Source organism: Antechinus flavipes, chromosome 3 (genome assembly GCF_016432865.1).
Source record: "Antechinus flavipes isolate AdamAnt ecotype Samford, QLD, Australia chromosome 3, AdamAnt_v2, whole genome shotgun sequence".
NCBI lineage: Eukaryota > Metazoa > Chordata > Mammalia > Dasyuromorphia > Dasyuridae > Antechinus > Antechinus flavipes.
The window spans coordinates 110,664,957-110,688,545 of record NC_067400.1 but is presented as its reverse complement, the minus strand read 5'-3'; the positions used below and the strand labels follow the sequence as shown (position 1 = coordinate 110,688,545).

General features: G+C 30.5%; 1 non-coding gene across 1 annotated transcript; it reads left to right on the top strand.

Moving 5' to 3' along the window:
• The first annotated feature begins 4,215 nt into the window (after positions 1-4,215).
• Positions 4,216-4,380, top strand: LOC127558558 (U1 spliceosomal RNA). Its single transcript, XR_007952932.1, has one exon. It is a non-coding gene; the product is annotated as a U1 spliceosomal RNA (small nuclear RNA).
• Positions 4,381-23,589: the final 19,209 nt, after the last annotated feature.

Here is a 23,589-nt window from a genome sequence, read left to right as displayed (position 1 = left end):
TGTATTTCACTGATCCATCACTATTTTTTAGTCTAACAGATTATTTTGAGGATTACCACTTTGTGATATTGTATAAGATCTGGTGCTGCTAAACCATTCATCTTCTACATTTTTTCCTCATTGATTACCCTGAAATTCTCAACATTTAATTTATTTAGATGAATTAAGTTCTTATTTTCTAACTTAAGGAAATATTTTATTTGGTAATTTGATTGATATGATAATGGATAAGTAAATTAACTTAGGAAAAATTGTCATTTTTCTTCCATTGTTTTAGTAGAGCATTCCTTACACTCCTTCTAGCAATCTGCTTTTGACAAAGAAATTTTTACAAGATCTGGGTTATATAGGAACATATAAGAGTTATATGAATTAAACATTTATTGATAGTAACTCTTAATTCCAAAATAACCAAATTCAATTTTAAGACTCGGTATGAGTCATGGGCCATAGTTTAAGAAACTGGGATTTAGCTATCCAAGAGGAATTAATATTTCTCCAATTGTTTAGATCTTTCATTATTTTTTTGAAAAGTGTTTGCTGTGTTCATGTAGTTCTTGGGTTTGTCTTGAGAGATAGGCACCTATGTATTTTATATTGTTTACAATAATTTGAAATGTAATTGGTTGGCTTTGTTAGTGATATATAAAATGCTAGTTTTTGTAAAATGTGGATTCATTTTATATCCTTTAATTTTGTTGAAGGAGTTGATTATTTCAAATAGGTTTTTGACAAGTTTTTAAGTATACACTCATTTCATTTGCAGTGAATGACAGGTTTATTTCTTCATTTTCTATTTTGTTATTTTCAGCTTCTTTTCCTTGTCATATTGTTATACTAGGATTTTTAGAGCAGTTTTCAATACTGGTGATAATAATGGACATCACTGCTTCACACACAATGGAGAAGCCTCTTACTTATTCCCATTATGGATAATGCTTGCTCATTGTTTTAGCTGGATACTACTGGATTGTTCTATGATTTGCCCCTTAACTTATTCATTCTTTAGGATTGCATCATTTAGTTTCAAATCAATTTTTAAACTGGCCCTTTACTGAAAAATAAAATTATAGCGTTATGATCTGAAAATGAAGCATTTAAAATTTCTTCTTTTCTGCATTTTATTGTAAGATTTTTGTCATAATGCATGGTCAATTTTTGTTCAACTGCTATATACAACTAAAAATAAAATATACTTCTTTTAATTTCCATTCAGAGTTCTCCAGAGGTCTATTATATCTAAATTTTCTAAAGTTTATGTATCTCCTTAACTGGTTTTTTTGTTTATTTTATAGTTAGATTTGTCTAACTATGAGAGGGGAAAGTTCAGATTTCTCACTAGTATATTTTTTATCATTTCTTCCTATAAGTCATTTAACATATCCTTTAAAAATTTGGATGCTAAGATATTTTGTTCATATAGGTTTAGTATTGATATTAGTTCATTATTTATGGTATCTTTTAGAAAATATATTTCCTCTGGTTCATCTCTTTAAATTGTCAGTTTTTGTATTTAAAATCTAAAATCTTAATTTTATATATATATATATATATATATATATATATATATATATATTATATATATATATATATAAATTCCAGCTGAAGCATAATAGATTCTGCTCCAGATCCTTATTTTTGATCTCTTATGTTTTTCTATTTCAAATGTGTTTCTTGCAAAACAAACAAACAAATAAACATTATTGCTTTCTGCTTCTATTTTATGGGATGAGTTCACTGCATTCAGTTATGATACTTAACTGTGCTTTTTACTCCATCCCATTTCCCCCATGTATTCTTCTCCCTTTATTTTTTAACCCTATCACTCCTCGAAATCAGTTTGACATCTAGCCACTATCTCCCTTAATCTATCCTCTCTTTCATCAGACTTTGTCTTCTCTTATTCCTTTATCCCCCAGTATTCATGTTGAGTAAGATAGATTTCTATACCCAACTGAGTTTATGTCACTCTTTGAGTCAATTCCTATGAGAGTAAGTTTAAAATATTTCTTCTCTCTCCTTTTCTATCATCCACTGTAAAATTCTTCCTTTTGAACCTCTTTTATATAGCATAAATTCTCTTTTTTTCTCCTTTTGCTTTTTTCCTTCTCCAAGTACATCCCTCTTTCTATCATTTAGCTATTATTTTTAAATTACCATACCATATTCATACCATGCTCATGCACTATTTATGTATGCTCATTCTAACTGCATTTATAATTATAAATTTCTTTGGAGTTAGAATTATTATCTTCTCATATAGTAATGTAAACATTCAATCTACTGATTCCTTTAAGCCTCTGCTTTCACATTTTCTTTTTGTTCTTGAATTTTGCATGTAAAAGTTAAATTTTCTAATCTGATCCAATCTTTTCATCAAGAATTTTTGAAAGATTTCTATTTTATTATATGTTCCTTTTCTCCTGAAAAAATTTATTCTGTTTTGCTAGATTCTTGCTTGCAATCCTAACTTCTTTGCCTCCATTGCAAGTATCTGATCCTTTCGTGTGGAAGCTGCTCAATCTTATGTAATTCTGACTCTGGCTTCAAGATATTTCAGTTGTTTCTTTCTGATTGCTTGCAAATTTTCTCCTTTACCTGAATCTCAGAAATTTTGATTATAATATTTCTGGGAATTTTTATTTTTTAAGTGTTTCAGGAAGTAATAAAATGTTTCTTTTCATTTTTATTTTATGTTCTGATTCTAGGATTTCAGGGCAATTCTCCATGACAATTTCTTCAAATTTGCTATCTAGGTACCTTTTGTTAAATCATGCCTTTTAGGTGGTTCGAAAACTCTTATATTTATTTTCCCCAATCTATTTTCTATGTTGGTTGTTTTTCCAGTGGAATATTTCACATTGTTTTCTATTTTTTCCGTTCTTTAAATTTTGCTTTATTGGTTCTTGATATCTTATAGACTTGGTAACTTCAACTAGTGAAATCTCATTTTTAAAGAATTATTGTCTTCAGTTAGCTTTAGTATCTCTCATCTCTCCCCTTCCCTCCTACCCCCTTGCATTCAACATTCTCCTTTTTATGGTGTTCTCATCAATGCATTTTTAATCTGTTTTATCACTTGGCCTATTTAATATTTTAATGTGTTATTTTATTTATTATTTTTGTGTCTCTTTTATCAAGCAATGATTCTTTTTTTGTGATTTTCTTGTATTACTCTCATTTGTTTGCTGAACTTTTTACTCTAAATTTCATATTTGATTTTTATATCTTTCTTTAATCTTCCAGGAATTTTTTTTTTTTTTGAGATTTGAAATCAATTCACTTTTTGATGCTTTGGATTTTGGACTTTTGATTTTGTTGTCTTCTTCTTAGTTGGTGTTTTGATCTTCCTTCTCTCTTAGCAAACTTCTATTTTCAAAAGTTATTTGTTTATCTTTCAGCCTATCTTTTGACTTTTCAAGTGATGTTCAAGTTGGGCTCTTCTCCCAGCAAGTAGAGAATATTAATATTGCCTCAAGCTTTAGAGTTTGTTGTTTATTTGTTTATTTTGTTTGCTGCTGTTTTCAAAGATATTCTGGGGTTTCTTAAGCTTTCACTTGTTCCAAGATAATGTGATAGAAAGAGAGGTGAGTTTACCTCTTCCTTGACCTATATTTTGATGTTTAAGTGATCACCAGCCTTCTTTCCTACCATAGAACTGTGTACAGTATACCCATTCCCTTGTGGCTACAAGCTTTGCTATACTAATATTATTGCTCACTTTAAAACTGAAATTTATAATCTAGATATATAAACAATGCAATGGAGTCCTTCACCTCATTATAAAAAACAAACAAACAAACAAACAAAACAAAACAAAAATTTCCCAGTAAACTTCTTTTGCTCAATTGTTTGACTTTTTCATTATCTGTGGATTAAGAGCTTTGGAAGCCACTAGTGCTGGTTTACTTGTTCCCAATGCCTACTGCTTTCTTGAGGGGCATTAACTACACTGGACTGAACTCAGTTCTAATCTACTCTAATGTCTTTCTTGACAAATTTTTAAGTTTTTTTTTTTTTTTCCTTTGAAAATTCTTTCATCCTGCTTTTTTTTTGTCTGCCACTTCAGGATTCAATTTTAAAATTCTTTTGAGGGGAATTTGTGGGAGTTTAGGATAATCCTTGCCTATTCTCTAATATCTTGGCTCTATCTCTATAAGGATAATCATTAAAAAACAAAAGAAAATGAGTCAATCTTAAAACTTAAACAATTGTATACTTACCTGGCAGGGGTGATTCCATGATCAAGAAGGTGGTTTCCCCAGGGCGAGGCTTATCCATTGCACTCCGGATGGGCTGACCCCTGCGATTTCCCCAAATGCGGGAAACTAGACTGCATAATTTGTGGTAGTGGGGGACTGTGTTTCGAGCTCTCCCCTAATAAGAAAAAAAAATACTTAAACAATTGTCATTTCTACATTAAAAATCAGTCATGCCACAGAACCTCCTGGTTATCTAGAAGTTTTTACAGTGAGGTATACTACTTATTAGTAAAGGGAACAAATTCATTTAAAAAAAAAACAATTATTGCTTCAAAATTTTAGTAATTTCCAATATAAATCTTATTATGGTTGAAGATTTTTGAGAAATTGGCAAAATACTGTTTTTTATTACAATTATTAAACCATTGTGTTGTTTGTATTCTTATTTTGCCACAAAGTTAACAAAGTTAAATTTGAGTAAAGTATAAAATGACTATTTAAGTAATACATCACATCCACCAATAGGATTCTAAGTTAGTTCTTACATGTGTTTATTTACATCAAAGATGTAATATACATCTTGTATGAATCTCTGCTAAGTGAAGGTTCATCCTCTGATGAAACTGAGACATTAACTAGGTTTCTAATAATTTATCATTTTAATGCTCTTATGTATTCATTAATTTTGTCCTTGTCACTGATGGAAAACCCTGTAGTTTTCTTGGAAGACAATATTTGCTCCTTTCAGTTATATAGTATGAATCAGCGAATCAAACACTTTATGGGTCCCAGCTTTTATATATCAGGAATGAAATACCTCTACTCCAAAAAATATTAAATTTACATTTGCCTGTGGATTTAGTATCCTAGCAAAATTATGCACAAAATCATTTTTTCTTGTCCTCTTAAAAATCAGCTGGCTAACTTCATAATTATTGGGACAAGTGTTTAACCAGTTCATGATAAAATAACCTATTCATTGTGCAATAATCCTTGTCAAACCAATTTGAGAAATATAATATAATTGTTCTTTCTCTGCCCTATTTCAAAATTCAAAAATGAAACTGTCAGAATAGTGTAATGAATATTGAATATAGTCTAAAATGCTTTCTGTTTTGAAACACATTGCACTAGTGAAAACATCTGCTCATACTGCTGTTTCCTTGGATATAGGACTAAATTGAAACAACTAGTTATATGAAAACTAAACTCTGAAAAGCAGAATAATTCCTTTCCTCTTATGCTAAAACTATATGAATGGAATTGTTTTTCATATTTCTTAGTATTGAATCAAATTCCTGCACATTAGCAAATATTTCATTTAAAATATCATATTTGCAGAGTACCTATTCTATCTATATCTTTTTATATATGGAAACACATTTAATTGAAATAAAGAAGGGACTACCTTATTGTTTTTTTTTAGACTTCTATGTATCAGTAACTATTGACCAGTTATTAATATTTAATAAGGAGCATTTAAGTTTTAACTGAATGTGTGTCAATTTGTGGGGAGGAGAAGATATTAGCTACCATTTCAGTGAACCTCTAAAGTTAACAAAGAATTATAATGTAAAAATGCATATACCATAACAAACTGGTAATCCATTTATCAACACTCTGTTAATTCCACAAATGTTTATTACATATATATGCTATTTAGCATACTGGGCAAAATAAAGAAAGAAAGAAAAAAAAAACAGCCTTTAAAGAACTTTTAACTCTCATAAGAGAGAAAGGTCATATGTAATATAAAGCATGATATTAGATAATATTTAATGAACATAATATAATATGACTTAGATTAAAATTTTAGGGAGCTTTGAACTGTGGGTATGCAGGATGTCATTATGGATTAGATACCACTTAGACTGAGCAGAAAGATGAAAAGGACACATTTTTGGCCAAAGGAAATGCTCTAATTACATTCATAGATGCAAGAGAAAATAGGATAAGATTAAGCAACTATTAATAGTCTAGTGTAGGCATTAAGGAAAAATAATTAAAATAAAACTATAAAGGTAAATTGAGGTTAAGCCATGGAAAGTATTCAAAGGAAAACTAAAGAAAATATGTTTATTCTGATGACCCATTGGAAATAACTAAAAATGTATGGTTTGGTTTGGTTTTACTGGAATAAAAATAATATCTGGAAAGTTATATAAAGAATATATTTGAGAGCAAGGACAATAAAGAAAAAATAATTCTATTTAGATGATTATTAGAATAAATAGGAAAAAGTTCATGAGGTCCACACTGTATCCTTGATATCTGATTATATATGGTGGCTGAGGGAGAAATAATATATGTCATTAATATTTTTGCCTGAATGACTCAGTAAATTATGGTTCTATTAACAAAAAATAAGAAAAAACAGAGAAAGAGGTTGAATAAGAGGGTAAGATGGCAGGCTAATATGTTTGATATTTGTTGAATTTTCAATGTTTATTTTGGTGTCATCTCAATAGAGATGGCTGAAGGGGATTTCTATAAAATACAAGTTTAAAATGAGCAGTCCTTCATTAGAATTAGCTAAGAAGATGATATCAAGGGACTTCTGGACTCTGGATGCATATTTGGCTCCTTGCTAGTGATATAATATATTTGCCTGATATCTCATAAGTCTAAATTATTTTTAAACCAAATAGAATGGAGTGGAGGGAAATTGTCAATATACATCTTCAAAAAGAACACAACGAAACAATTTTGTATGAAATAAATTAAACAGATTTACAAGATAGACAAATACCAAGAAATGAGCAGTATTAAAAGCCATGATCAAAAATTTCAATATGCAAATGAATACTTATCAGTTGAAAGACAAATTAGAGATATTAATACTAGGGAATATATATCAGTTGAAATACAAATTAGAGATAGTGATAGGAGTCACATTTGACCAATATGTATCACTGAGACTATAGAACCAATTATTACTAACTCTGTCTAACTTGGGGGGGGGGGGTAATTCATATGAATGGAAAGGCAGAATAATGCTATAAGATAATTATGTTAAGAAAACAAGGATCAGTGAGTGGCATGTGGAAGTAAAATAGTATATGATACAAAGAGGAAAGAGATAAGGAGATTAAAAAGAAAAAAGAGGCCATAAGTTAGTTTGTGATAGAGAAATTGAATTGTCTACACATCAAACATTTGTTATGCCCCCATCCTCTTTTTCTCTTTCTTTCTCCCTTCCTTCCTCCCTCCCTCTTCGCCCCACCCCATGACTCCCTTCCCCTTTTCTAGCCTGTTTTTGTTTCTCTCTCTCTCTCTCTCTCTACCCTCCCCACATTACTTTTCAGTGTTAAATGTCTTAATTTCCTAATGAACAAATGAAAATAAGGAAGAATTCTATTCTGTTATTCTGTATCTGTCACTAACAGAGAAAGAACCATTTTCTGTGCAGTGAAAATGATGGAAATATGGTGGGAAAAAGAAATTTTAATTTCTAGGGTTTGACATGGAAAAAGGCAGGAAAACTTACAACATCTGGAATTAGAATGTCAAACTGAATGAGGATTATATGAAGGAACTAGCCCAAGTTTAAAAAATTTAGGAGGAACATGATATTTTCTTCAAGTATTTCAAAAGATTCTATGTATAAAAATGATTTTTTTTGTTCTACTTTTCCCCAAGAGATAAATGTAACAACAATGGATGGAAGTCACAAAGAGATAAATTTAAGTTTGATTCAAGACAAAAAACCCTCAAACTTTCTTATGAATATAGTTATCTGAAAGTGGAATGGAGTGACAATATAAAGGTATGTTCTGTATATCTTCAATCAAAGGCTAGATAACTATTCATTGGTAAAGTCTTAGTAACAATTTTTAAAATTATTAATAGGGCATAATATGCAGTTCCTGTTGATTCTTCCCACAGTGAAATTCTCTAATTGATGATTCTATAATAATAGTTATAGGCATCTAATATCAAATATTGAAACAGCCTTAATGACTTTGTATCAGATACAACAAATAGGTCAAAATAGAATAGAATAGAAAGAAGGGAGTAATTTCTAAGAGATTGAAGTCATAATCATTTCCAAAATAGAATGAGAATAGGTCAGCTCAGTGACAAGATTCAGGTCAAAAAGAAAACAAGAGAAGAATATGCACATTACTCACAAGAAAAAGAGTGAACCATTGTCAAAGGATTCTGACACTGGAAATTGACTGGGAAATAATTGGAAGGTAGCCCTACCCCTTTAAGACCAAAGATATTACCAAATAAGTCTGCCTTTTCTGGGATAATAAAGTTAACTTTATTTTTCCCTCTTAATATTTTAGTTTGTCTCTATTGCCATATAAATGTCACATGGTTTTGAAAGTTTTCAATTTACCTTTAAGTTGAAATGCCAGTAAATGGACAAAAAAAGTCCAAGAATAACTCATTGTTTTGACTGTGTCTCTGTTCCTATGTGTTTCCTATTGTAAACTTCAACATATATTTCTTTTGACATAGACTTTTTGTGATTTTCTCTTTTCCCATGTTCAATAACAAACATTTATTGAATTGATTTTGTTCCCATATTAAAACGCAACTAAAACTGATTCCTAAATCTAAATCCTAGAACTAGGGTTCCATCTTTCTAGACCAGTTATAGGAAGTATGGCGAATAATAATGCTTCCAATAGTCAATATAATTTTGTAGCATGGGTCAATGAATACTGTGTTTTACTTGAGAAGGAGACCTGGTTTCAAATAAAATATTCATATATTTTACATACATTTATTCTAACTGTGTGATCACAATCAGCTCCTTTCATCGTTCTGACTTTATTTCCTTACTTGGAAAATAGAGGTATATTTATACAGACTATTCTACAGTAATTTCAAACAAAAAGTACTGAATAAACCTTTAAGTCCTATATAAATGCGAATCACCGGTGCTACTTTAATTGATGTTTTCAGATTGTCATGAAAATCAATTTAGAAAAAAAGATTATATTATTCAGTTAAATATAAGGCTCTGAAACAAATTTAAAAAATAATTAACAAAGAAATGTATGACTAATAGATCCCACATAGCATTTGAGATTCCCAATTTGTTTCATTCAGATTATAGCGTTCTTGATCCAACACCTATTAAGATTTTGAGAGAAGAAAAAAAAATCTTAAAGAAGCAGATTTGACTTTAGACTGATATATATCCAAATAATTCAGATCTATTTCAAAACTAGATTTAAACATAGAATGGTTTTTAATGAAGCTTTTTGGTACATTCATTGATTTATTGTTAAAACAATTATTTATTAAATCTACTATGTATGATGGTGCTGGTATTGTAGTGCACATATGAATTACAGCATGAATTGAATAAAAAACAATAGAATTTTAAGATTTTTTCAAAAATGTTCCATAGAACTGGGGAAATAATGAATGTCCCAATGGTTTTCTTGAATTGGCTCAAATTGACTCATGAGAACTTATGATTAAATCTTCAGTGTTAGATTATACATTTTGAAAATTGGCAAATATATTAGAATTCGATTGTTTTCTTGATTTCTAAAGTTAAGTAAGTTTCAAGGTATGCCACATGTACATTTTTTCCTGAATAGTTTATTGTTAAACATTTGCCAACATACCCTTGCCCCAAAACTTTTTTTTTTCTTTCTTTTCTAATATTAGGCATATCAGAAGAAACACTTTAATTTCCTCCTTGAAAGGAAACAAAGTTCAGAGTATATTTAACTTTTATGTGCTTTTAGAAACTTTGATCATTGAAAAGCAACCTAATTTCCATCAAATGAATTTACCTGTCTCCATTAAATGAATGCATGTTTTCCCCACTCACAATGTTTATGTTTTACAGTGCTAGAATATTGCAATCAATTTATAAATTTATCATTTCTATATTCTCCCATTTATGCCATTTTATTTCTTAAGTCGTAGGGAAATGTGATAAAAGGGTTTCATTGTATAATCACTTGCAGCTGTGAGTAACTGAGTGTGTGATCAGCTCCTTATAATTGTGATCTTTTAAATATTTGCACCTGCAAACATTTGGAGCGTAACATCCTGATGTGTCTTTCAAAAGTCAAGAAAACAAATGCACTTTGCATGTGCAGGATTCTATTTTTGAATAAGCACACAGCTATGTAATTTCAAAAGCAAATATTTTCAAACATAGCTAAGACACTTATCTTCATTTGATATTTGAATGAATGTCTTATTTGACATTTTAAACCAAACATATATTGGAATATGTTCTTAATAGAAACAAAACAGGAAGGGGGAAGGTTCAGTAATTTGGAAATACATTTTAGTAATTTGGAAATACTTGACTAGAGTTTGTGGGAAATGGAGAGTTAAGGGAAATAATTTAAAATTCTCTCTATTGGAGATTTCAAAGTATTTTGAATTGTTTAAAAATGTAATTTGGGAGCCATGACAATCAATTCAGTGAAGGCTTTTCCCTCAGAAAAGAGGACCTGCATAAAATCTAAGACACCTTTCCTCATTACTTCAAAGAGATCTAGTATTTAGGAACAATTTTTTTGGAAGTAGGGACTTGACCTTGGGGAGAGGGACAGAGAAAGCTGAGCTTGATGAAATTATATCATGTTGAATATTTGTATGTGACTTTTATTATATCTTTTTAAACATATTTAGGGAAGTATACCTTGAATGCTTCTGATAAGATAAATATTTGTTGATTAGATAAATAAATCTAAACTTGGATTGATTGTTTCCCAATCCTAGGAGGCCTAAATTGTTAGATGATTCACCCCAAGTATGTTGGTTTATTAAAAAGAAGAATTGATAATGTCTTTTATGATCTTTTCTACTTTTGTTCTTATCTCCTTAAGAGACCCTCATAAAACAGTGGTATTTTTTTTTTACAGGACATGATGAGGCATAGTGGAGTATACTCCCAGGAAATATTAAGAATTATCTTAGGGAAGAGGCTGCATTTATTTGAACTAAAATAAACTGAGGTGACAATTACAATAACAGACGTATATGTGACCATCCATTTTCCATCCCAGAGAGAGTAGCCTACTAACCCAAAGAGATAGTAGTAACTGAAGTTCCATAAGTAAAGCTTTAAGAATTCCTGAAGAGGTATATAAGAGAAACAACTATAGGTTCAGATAAGTATTTTATCATTTGAATTTTAGCTTGATAATTAATGGGGATTTTCTTTCATAGGGCAATATTAAAATATAAACATGAGGAAAGGCTATATATAGCACTTGTTATTCATGGACTGTCTTCCAGGCAATCCCAAATTTAGGAGTTCAGGGATTCTGAATTATATTAGTAAAAGGGAAATTTTCCGAATTGTGTCTCTCATGTTAAGAGAAGTTATTTCTGGTCTAGGTAGGTGCTAGGATAAAGGTGGGATATGAGGAAAAAAGAACATGAACTTGGCATTCTACGATCACTATGAGTTATTTTAATGGTCTTGTTTCAATGTCAAGAAATTGGGAGGGGGGGACAATTTTTGCCTAACAATCCTAACTGTGTTTCCTTTCCGGGTGAATTTAAATACTCAGATGGACTCAGCGAAAGGAAAGTCAATTCACTTGGATTTTAGGGTTTGACTACCAAGCAGTTCCAAGTGTTTCCCTTCTTAACTAATAAAAACAATAGAATGATAATTTTATGGATCTTCAAGAATTAAGGCTCTATGAAATGTGAGATGCATCAGAAGGAAGAGAATTATTTTATGCATGTGTATATGGGTTCCTGGGAACATTACACATATTTTGTGTAGTGGTATAAAATTGTCTCATGCCAGAAAAATTCATTGTTACTTTTAGCACTTCTATAGAAGTAAAAGGCTCTTTTGCCACATCTATAGAGAACTATACAGAAGTAATATTCTGGGATTTCCCAGAAGAAAATTTTATTGAGACAAAATGAACTTTTTGTGCCAAGTTTATGTCCTGTTAATTACTACTTGATACTTTTGGATTATGACCTTCTTTCTCCATTTGCCTTTGTACCTTTTAATATCTTTGCAACTGTTGAATGAGAATCCCTTCCTCCCTTTCAGCATTAACACCTATGCTAGCTCATAAGCCAAATCAAAAACATCCTTTTCTCTCCCCTACTATGGAATATGCCAGCAAGTTATCTAGCCATATATCCTTGCTCTGTGATCTCTAATAGAACTAATTCCCCATCAACAAGAAAATTATGAATAATATACATTAATTTAAAGCCACAATTATTTGTGGAAAAAAAATATGTACTTTTTTTCTGGTGAAGCTAAGATTGGTATAACTTAAACACTATTAGCCTGATTCTACAGGCCAGGATACCGTTAATATCATTATTAGTATCACAATATTTTAAGTAAAAACTGATGTGGAGTAAGACCTTTATTTTTGAGCAAGGGTTAATATAAAATTAATGTCCTAAATGTCTTTTGCCCTAAGGCTGGATTTGGTCTTTCAAACAGCAAGTTCTCTGGTTGACTCCTAAATACCTATTGAGATTTAAATCTCTGGGAATCCAGGAGTCTTCAGTCCATAATCAGGCTCTCTTTTCAAAATACATGTAGCTATTTGCATGTTTCTGCCCCTGGCTAACATTGCTCCCCAGGAGGATTTAAAAATACCTTCTTTAGACAGAATCCTCAAAAATACCCATGCTGAGAGACTTAACTTGTCTTCATTCTGTAAGAAGATATGTTCAAGTATCTGTTTATGCCCTTAAGGGAAGGAAAGGTTAAAAAGGAGGAAGAGTTAACTTTTTAATTGGAATAAACCTATTTTTTTTTTTGACAGAAGCCAGAACAATATTCTGAGGGTGGGGTAGGGTATGAAGGTCAGATATGCTTGTCTTAAAGTTTTTCATGGACAGAAAATGCCATCTGTATCTAGAAAAGGAACTATAGAGACTGCATATAAATCAACACATGCTATATTCACTTCTTTTTTTCCATGGTTTTTTTTTTTTTTTTTTTAATTCTCCCATGGTTTTTCCCTTTGGTTCTGATTTTTCTCTCCCAACATGATTCATAAAGCAAAGTGTATTAAAATAAATAAATAAATAGTTTTTTCATACCAAAGTTATATGCTAACAAAGTCATCCCCTCTAAAATTATGGATTTGTAAGGATTTCCACCTCTCTGGAAATGAAGAAATCTGGGTTCTAATTTTAATTTCACTACTAATTCATGGAGTGAACATGAACCTACCCGAGCCACTCCATTTTTTGTTGTTGTTGTTGTCCAGAAAATTATGTGGTGATACTAAATGTTTGTTAAAGTCATTGAAAATCAGAAATTCTAATCCTATTACTTTATACACTATAAATTTTTATAGAAAACAAAATGAGATTATGTTTTTATGTCACTAAAAATATTGTGGGAAGTATTTATTTAAAGGGTAAAGTCAATGATACATGAAAGATTCTCTGAAATTATGGTTTATCCAAGTTCTCTGAATGATGATATTGATGATGATGGGACTTGTATAGCATTTGAAGGTTTGCTAGATATTCATTAGAATCTATTGGAGTGTTAGGAAGACATTGGTTTGAATGCTACTATGTTACCTTGGAAAAAAAATTAATAGCCCTGGGAATTAGGGAACTTTTTTCCTTATGAGCATACTTCATATTTAGAAACTAAGTTGATCAAGAGAGCTATAGCATGTAAGAAATCTATAATCAGTCATTGAATTGGAACTGTTTTCCCCTTTTTCTATTTCTTCACCCAGAAATCAAAAAGTATGAGAAATCTTTCTGAATCTTGCCCATGCCATTTATCTGAAATCTAATAAAAGATAATCAAAGAAATTCTAAATCTTGGTTAATAAAGTTGTTTGTTTATAGTTTGCTGAGATGTGTGGGAAATGTAGATCCTACCTGTTGACAAACAGGTGATAGGGAAATTAACAAGTCTTTTTGAATAAGATTTGGGTGATCTGAGTTACATAGCCTAATGCTGTCATTGTAATATAACCCATTTTCTCATTGTAATATTCATTCTCTCAATTGTTAAGCAATAAAAATTGCTTATCCAAGGGCTTATAAATCGTGATTCTTCTGTCATGAGGAGTTGTGGTCTGTAAGAGCAACAGCCAAACAACCATCCTTTTATTAATAAACATGTTGGCATTATTAAAAATGATTAAATTATTCAGGAATTATGCCACCTATATTAATAAATCGCAAAATATTGAAGTATGGAGTAATTAAAGGGAATCATCACAAATATTTCATTTGCTTTATTTATGTAGTATTAGTTGAAGATAACATTGCCTATTTAATTAGCAAAAAATGTAGACAAAGAATTGTTAGGTAGCAGCAAGGAACATTAAAAGAATAAACTATTTCCAATAACACTAATTTAGAATTTGTTCATTTAGCCAGGGCTTAGGCTGAAATGTATTGGAGTTAATAAAATTAATAATATGTTTTGCCTTGTAAATCAGTGCTTTGTGAAAGATCCTAGAGTTGGGGATGGGGATGGAGAGGAGCTCAAGTTAATGTATTTAGATAAATAATATGATTTTAATTACTTTAGCCATATGAATAACTGCAACATTACTTGTAAATCCTTAAACTATTAATGATTACCTTGAAGACTAACATTTCCTCACAATGATTTTTCTAATTATTTCACTTTTCTAATTCAAAATCTTAAGAAAAAAATGAAGTTTACCCAACTTTCAATGATCTTTATCCATATAGGACTGTCTTAATTTTATTTTTTTTTTTTGACTAATGAGGCAATTGGGGTTAAGTGACTTGCCCAGAGTCACACAGCTAAAACATGTTAAGTGTCTGAGACCAGATTTGAACTCAGGTTCTCCTGACTTCATGGCTGACGCTCTATCCACTGAACCACCTAGATGCCCTTGTCTTATTTTTTTACACAAGGACTTAGTTTGTTCCTAATGCACAGTATTAAGTCTATAAAAAGCATACAACAAAACTTTCCTACCTTTAGCTCTCTGAATAACTTACATTTCTGTACAGGATTCAGTTGAAAGAAGAAATGTATCTATGAAATGATTTGGATTCCTAGTGTTAATTCACTGTCCTGAATTAACTAGAGTTCAATTCTGGAAGAACAAATTCTTTCTTATATTTGGGGGAAAATATATGTGTATATGTGTGTGTATGTGAAAGTGTGTGTGTGTGTATGTGTGTGTGTGAATATATGTTTAATCAACTGTTGTAGGGTATTATCAGTTCCACATATGATTACCATTATTAAAAATGCAAAGTAATATGATCAAAATTTCCTCAGACCCACAAAATTGGAAATTACATTGAGTCTTTTTAAATGTGTTATGTACTATCCAGTAATTATTGTGAGTATATTATATTTCCATAGTAAAATTGCATAGCTAGTAAACACATAAAGTTCAATATATGCTTACTGATTGATTAATTTATTGAATTAATCTCATTTATAATATCATTTGTCAATAATAAAATATTCCCATTTAGTTATAGGATTTTATGAAGTTATGAAAATCTATAATGAATGAAAGTAATTAGGGAAAACACTTATTTAGCTACTTATCCATTTCTTTAAAATAAAAAATAAAAAAAGATTATGAAAGAATGGCCTCTATTTTCCTAAAATAGTCATTGGTTTTGTTCAGATCGTGCATTTTCTCACAAAATGACACCTTGATAAAAAAAAAATGTGAGCATGCTGATCATGGCTTGTAATAAGTGGATAAAATAACAGATGCATGTACAAAGTGGTTTTGCTACTTCTTGAGATACTGTAGGAAAACAAAGGCTAAGTGAACTGAAAAAAAGAAGTGAACATAGCACATGTTAATTGACATTCAGTCTCCATAGTTCTTTTTTTAGATGCTGATGGTATTTTCTATCCAACGATTTCCTGGGATTATCTTGGATCACTGAACCACTGAGAAGAACCAAGTTTTTCATAGTTGATCATCACAGATTCTTGCATTATTTGTACAATGTGCTCTTGGTTCTATTTATTTGGCTCAGCATTAGTTCATCTAAATCTTTCCAGATATTTCTAAGATCATCTTGTTCATTATTTTTAACAGAAGAATAATATTACATTATCATCATATACCACAACTTATGCAGCCATTCCCCAGTTGATGAACAGATCATTTTCCATTTTCCAATTCTTTGCTACTACAAAAAGAGCTGCTACAAACTTTTTTGCACATGTGGGTTCTTTTCTCTTCTTTATGGTTTCCTTGTGATACAGAAATACATATATATATATACAGTGGCACATCTGAGAAAAAAGGCATGTATAGTTTGTATACCCTTTGGGCATAGTTTCTTTCCAGCATGCTCTCCAGAATGGTTGGATCATTTCACATTTCCACCAATAATGCATTAGTTTCCCAGTTTTCCACATTCCCTTCCACATTTTTCATTATCTTTTCCTTTCATCTTACTGTGAGGTGGTATTTTAGAGTTGTTTTCATTTTCATTTCTCTTATCAATGGTGATTTAGAGAAATGTTTTTTTCTATAAATGACTTTAAATTTATCATCTAAAAATTATCTGTTCTTATCTTTTGACCATTAGGGATTAACTGATATTCTTATAAATTTGACACAATTTTTAAAAAATATATTTTAGAAGTGAGACCTTTGTCAGAAACATTGACTGTAAATTTTTTTCCCCAACTTTGAACTTCCCTTTTAATCTTGCTTCTGTTGCTTTTGTTTGTCCAAAAACTTATTAATTCAATGTAATCAAAGTTGTGCATTTTGCATTTCATAATATAATCTAGTTCTTCTTTGGTCATAAATTTCTCACATCTCCAAAGATCTTATGAGTAAATTATCCTTTTTTCTCTTAATTTGTTTATGGTATTATTCTTCATGTCCAAATCACATATTTATTTTGACCTTATTTTGATATGTGGTGTGAGATGCAGATCTCTGCTGAGTTTCTGACATACTGTTTTTCAGTTTTCCCAGAAAATTTTGTGAATTAGTGAGTTCTTATCCCAGAAGCTGAAGTTTGGGGATTTGTCAAATACTAAATTACTATAGTCATTGATCATTCTGTCATGTGTATCTAACATATTCCACTGATCCACTACTCTCTTAGCCAGTACCAAATGGTTTTAATGATAGCCGCTTTGTAATATAGTTTTAGTTCTGATACTACTAGGCCATCATAATTTTATTTTATTTTCACTAATTCCATTGATATTCTTGACTTTTTGCTCTTTTAGATGAAATTTGTTATTATTTTTTAGCCTTATCAGATAATTTTTGGCAGTTTGATATGGAAGTTAATTAGTTAGTTTAATTTAGGTAGAATTATCATTTTTATTATATTAGCATAGCCTACCCATGAGCATTTGATATTTTCCAGTTGTTTATATTTGAATTTATTTGTGTGAGAAGTGTTCTGTAATTGTTTTCTTATATTTCCTGGGTTTGTCTTGTCAGATAGACAACCAAATATTTAATTTTTTCTACAGTTATTTTAAATGGAATTTCTCTTTCTATCTCTTGCTGCTTGTATTTATCAGTAATACATAGAAATGCTAGTGATTTGTGTTAGTTTATTTTATATCCTGCAATTTTGCTAAAGCGATTAAATAGTTCAAGTAGATTTTGGATGATTTTTGTAGGATTCTCTAAGTATATCATCATTATCATTTGCTAAGGGTAATAGTTTTCTAATTCCTTGAAATATCTTTCTTTTCTTTTTGCCAAAGCCAATATTTCTAGAGCAATATTGAATAAAAGTGGTGATATTGGGCATCCTTGTTTTACTTACTGAGAATGAGTCCAACTTTACTGATAATAAATCAAATAGACTAGACTTTGTACAAGACAAAAATTTAATTATACATGTGTCTGTCCATAAATTTGTAAAAGTAATGACTACAATTAGGATCAAATGCCCAGATAATATAGTATAATATAGGTCTATATACTAGTGTTCATCTAAAAGGAAGAATGTTCTAGATTAAAAAAACAAAACAAAACAAACAAACAAAAAAAAAAAAACTTAGGCATTTTAGACTATAACATTATTACTTATTTAGAAAATTGAACTGATCCTATTGTTCCTTTTTACTATATCATATCCTTCTTTACCAAGCACTCAAATTAGAACAGAACATTTGGTACCATTTTATATATAAATTATATAAGCTAAAGAATTTGACTTCTGGATAAGATTAGTTAATGGAAGATCATAGAAATGTCTAGCTCTGTCAGAGAAAGCTCAATTAATTCCTGAAAATGGCCACAAAAAGATGATTTATAAGAGGTTTTTTGGGGGAAAACTTGAAGTAAGAGCCCCATTCAAGTACACGATTGCACAAAAAGAACACAAAGACCATGACAATTTGTCAAGGAATCAAGTCAGATAGTCTAAACAATATATTGAGGGATTCTAGTTTTTAATCCAATATGCTATCTATTTCTGTTTTATGTCAGAGTTTACCCCATTTGCATTCTCAGTTAAAATGACTAATTCTGTATTTCCTGCCACCTTATTTACCTCAAATTATGCTTTTCTCTTTCTTTTTCCCCTTTCCCTCCTGCCCAGAATTTTGCTTCAGACCACCACTTGCCTCAAGCTACTCTTCCCCTTCATAGCCCCTCCCTCTTTCTTATACCTTTCTCCTACTATTTTTGTTTTCTCATCTATTAGCCTCTCCCTTTTCTTTTCCTTTTCTCCTCCCACTTCCTATAAGGTGAGACAAATTTCTCTGCAAAACTATGTCTAATATTCTCTCTTTGAGCCAAATCTGATGAGAATTAAGAGTCACACAATATTCAGCCCCTTTCCTTCTTTCCCTCAATTATAATAGGGTGTTTTTTTTTTTTATCCTCTTCATAAGATGTGAATTTCCTCATTTTACTTCTACTTTCCCCTTTTTTTTCATACAATCCTCTTTCCACCTCTAGTTTCTTTTTTATATTATAAGAGTAAAATCAAATTATATCTGCACTCTCTATGTTTACATATAACAGAGATATAGCTCTCAAAAGTTTTTTTTTTCTTTTTACATTTTTATGCTTCTCTTGAGTTCTATACTGGAGAACAAATTTTTTGTCCAGCTCTGGTGTTTCATCAGAAATAAATAAAATCACCTGTTTCACTGAATGTCCATCTTCTTCCCTGAAAGAAAATGCTCAGTTTAATTGAGTAGTTTATTCTTGGTTGCATTGCAAGTTCCTTTGCCTTTTGGAATATTGGCCCCTCAGTCCTTTAAGGGCCTGAGTAAACTTTATTGTGTCTCCTCAGTATTTGAATTGTTTTTTTCTAGCAGTTTGTAATATCTTTTCCTTGATCTGATAGTTGTGAAATTTTGTAACAATATTCCTTAGAGTTTTCATTTTGGGCTCTCTTCCAGGATGTCATTGGTGAATTCTTTCAATGGCTATTTTATCTTCTAATTCTAGGATACTGGGGCAGTTTTCTTTGATGATTTCCTGAAAGATAACATCTAGGGTCTTTTTTTCATCATTGTTTTCAAGAAGTCCAGCAATCCCTAGACTGTCTCTTTTAGATCTATTTTCCAACTCAGCTGTTTTCCCAAATTGGTATTTTACATTTTCTTCTATTTTTCCTTTTTTTTTCTTCTGGTTTTGCTTGACTGATTTTTGATGTCTCATCGAATCATTCATTTCCATTTGTTCAGTTTGATTTTCAGTGAATTCTTTTCTTCATTTACCTTTTTTAGTTCTTTATGTATTTGGCCAATTGAATTTATAAATGAGTTGTTTTGTTCTGTGGCTTTTTTTCCATTTAAGCTATTAATAAGTTATGGTATATAAATATTATGAAATATTATTGTTCTTTTTTATTTTAGCTTTTTATTTACAAGATATATGCATAGGTAATTTTTCAGCATTGACAATTGCAAAACCTTTTGTTCCAATTTTTCCCCTCCTTCTCCCCACCCTTTCCCTAAATATGATAAAGTATAAGTTAAGTATAATATATGTATGTGTCCATACAGTTATTTTGCTGTACAAAAATAATCAGATTTTGAAATAGTATACGATTAGCATGTGAAGGAAATAAAAAATGCAGGCAGACAAAAATGGAGAGATTGGGAATTCTATATAGTGGTTCATATTCATCTCCCAGAGTTCTTTTGCTGGGTGTAGTTGGTTCAATTCATTACTGCTCTATTGGAACTGATTTGGTTCATCTCATTGTTGAAGAGGGCTATGTCTATTAGAATTGATCATCATATAGTATTATTGTTGGAGTATATAATGATCTCCGGGTCCTGCTTATTTCACTTCAGCATCAGTTCATGTAGGACTCCCCAGGCCTTTCTGAAATCATCCTGCTGGCTATTTCTTACAGAACAATAAGAATATTATTGTTCTATAAGAAATGATCAACAGGATGATTTCAGAGAGACCTGGAAAGACTTACATGTACCAATGATAAGTGTAATGAACAGAACCAGAAGATCATTGTACACAGCAACAGATTACATGATGATCAATTCTGATGGACTTGGTTCTCTTCAACAATGAGATAATTCAGGCCAGTTTTAATGGTCTTGTGATGACGAGAGTCATCTATACACAGAAAGAAGACTATAAGAACTGAGTGTGATTCACAACATAGCATTTTCATTATGTTTGTTGTTGTTTGCATGCATTATATTTTCTTTCATTTTTTTTTGCTTTGATTTAATTTTTTTTGTGCAGCAAGATAATTGTATAAATATGTATGAATATATTGGATTTAACATATTTCTACCATGTTTTAACATAAAAAATAATTGAAGCCTAAAAAATATTGGGAAACTCCCTGCCAAGAAAAACCCAAGAGCTGTATAAACAAAATTACAAAACACATTTAAACCCAAATAAGGTCAGATCTAAATACCTGAAGAAAAACAAATGTGAATTGCTCATGGGTAGACTAAGCTAACTTTAAAAAAATGACAATTCTACCAAAATCAATGTACTTATTCAGTGTCATAGCAATCAAACTACAAAAATATTTATACAGCTAGAAAAAATAATAGCAAAATTCATCTGGAAGTACAAAAGATCAAGAATATCCAGGGAAGGAATAAAAAAAACAAATCTAAAACAGCTGATACCTATCAGACTGATTAATTTTATATAAAAGTAGAATAATAAATATTGGAGAAGATCTTGGAAAATTGGGACACTAATGCATTGCTGTTCAGTTGTGAATTGATCCAACTTTTCTGGAGAATTAAGAATTATACCCAAAGGACAACCAAACTATGTATTCGTCTTGATCTAGAAATACCAAAACTAGGTCTATATCCCACAAATCATAAAAAAAAAAAAATGGAAAAGAAAACTCAGGTACAGACATATTTATAGCAGCTCTTCTTTATGTGGTGGTTAAATACAGAAAATTGAGAGAATGTCTATCAACTTGGGAATGATGAAGCTATCATAAGAAAAATGAATAGACAAATCTTAGAAAAAAACTGAAAGACTTACATGAACTGATGCTGAATTAAGCATAACCAGAAGAATATTATGCACAGATCATCTTTGACAGAGTTAGCTCTTCTCAACAGTAAAATAATCTGAGACAATTCCAAAAGACTCATGATGGAATATAGTACCTATATCCAGAAAAAGAAATATAAAGCCTGAATGCAGATCAAAACATATTTTTTCAATTTTCTTTATTTTTTCCTTATTTTCCCATTTTACTTTGATAATTTTTTCACATCACGAATGCACAAATACATTTAAATGATTACACATATAAAATGAAAAATCTACAAAAGTATATTTTGAAAATTATCTTTATATGTGATTGGAAATATACTATTGAATGAGGGGGAAACAAAAGAAAATGTGCGGTATAATAAATGTGGAAATATGTTTAAAAGAATTACACTTTTTTAACCTATACTAGATTATTTGTTGTCTAGGGGAAGGGAAGGTGTGGAAGATGGAAGGAAAATTTGGAATTTGTAACAGTTGTAAAATTGTTTTTGCATATATTTTCAAAAATAAAAAGCTATTATTATAAAAAAAAGAAAAAAAAACTGTTATAGGAGGGTTATAGAAAAAAAGAGGTCTACAAAAGTAAATATGAAATGTATAATAGTCAATTATAAAAGTATAAAAACTTTCTTTGCATAAGAGAGGTAGAGACCTGTTGAAATTATTTAAAATAATATTTAGTGAGCTCAATTAGCATGGTGGCTTTTTTTAGGTACTCTTTCATAGAAATGCAGAAGGTAGATAGTATGGATCATCTTGAGCTGAGATTTATCAGGGAATTAATCATGACTGGTCATTGAGAAAGGATTTGAAAACAGGAGATAATATGCAAGTGTAGATAGTCACAAATATGGTGAGAGAAAAAATGAAGAAAATAAGAGAGATGAATTTAGTGAGCAAGGAGAGATAAACCAAATTTTATCTGTTACTGTAAATAGAAATAACTGTGATTGGTAGATAAAAACTGTTAAAAAAAAAAAAAAAGAGAGAGAGAGAGAGAAAGACTAGGTACACCACAATATTTAATTAGACTCAAAAATCAAATGACATCTTCATTTTCTTTTCAAGAAGTGGTTCATTTTATACCTTGCTCTTTCTTTGTTTTCAGTTTTATTATAGTTATAAAAGGGAATCATCAATTTAATTTCAAAATACTCCATTTCTCCCAGGAGCATAATCAAGTTATTGAGATATACTAAAAATACTTTTGTCATTACCCTTACATGACATAAGCAATAATCAGTTTAGTAAAGTAATAGGTAAAAGAATGTCTCACACACCCTTTTTTCTCTATATATGGAAGAGGGGAGAGAAAAGGAAATTTATCAAGTGTCAAGTAACTATTATCATCTAAAGCTTATAGCACAAAAAACTGAAGAATGTTCATTAGAGAAATAGGAGACATTACTGTTTTTTTTTTCTGAAAGCAATAGAAATATGATAAAGAACATAGAAACTCCCTATATTCTCCTTTGAGAAGGCAATCCTAATTTCACAGAAGTTTCACAAAATTCCAGAACTGGAAAGGTTTTCAGAAGACACATAGTTCAACTTGTTCCTTAAAAGGGACAGGACAACATCTAACCTTTGCTTAAAACTCTCAATTGAGGAGAGACATATCACTCCCTTAAGGAACACATCTTGGACAACTTAAACATGTCCCCCTTTGTGTCAAGCATAAATATGCCTCTTATGGTTGTTCCCTCTCAAGTAAAGCAGAACAAGTTCAATTCATGTTTCACATGACAATCCTTGAAATATTTACATAGCCATTTTAGCCTCCATAAATCTTGCTTATTTTAAACTTAACATCTCCATTTCTTTCTAGTTATTCAAGAGACTTTAACTACGATTGCCCTCATCTACATGTGCTCTGCATTATTATTGCTTTTCTCAAAATGTGGAGTCAACGAAACAGAAAAATACTTTCCAGATGCTATCTGATCGGGACGAGGGACAATGGAATT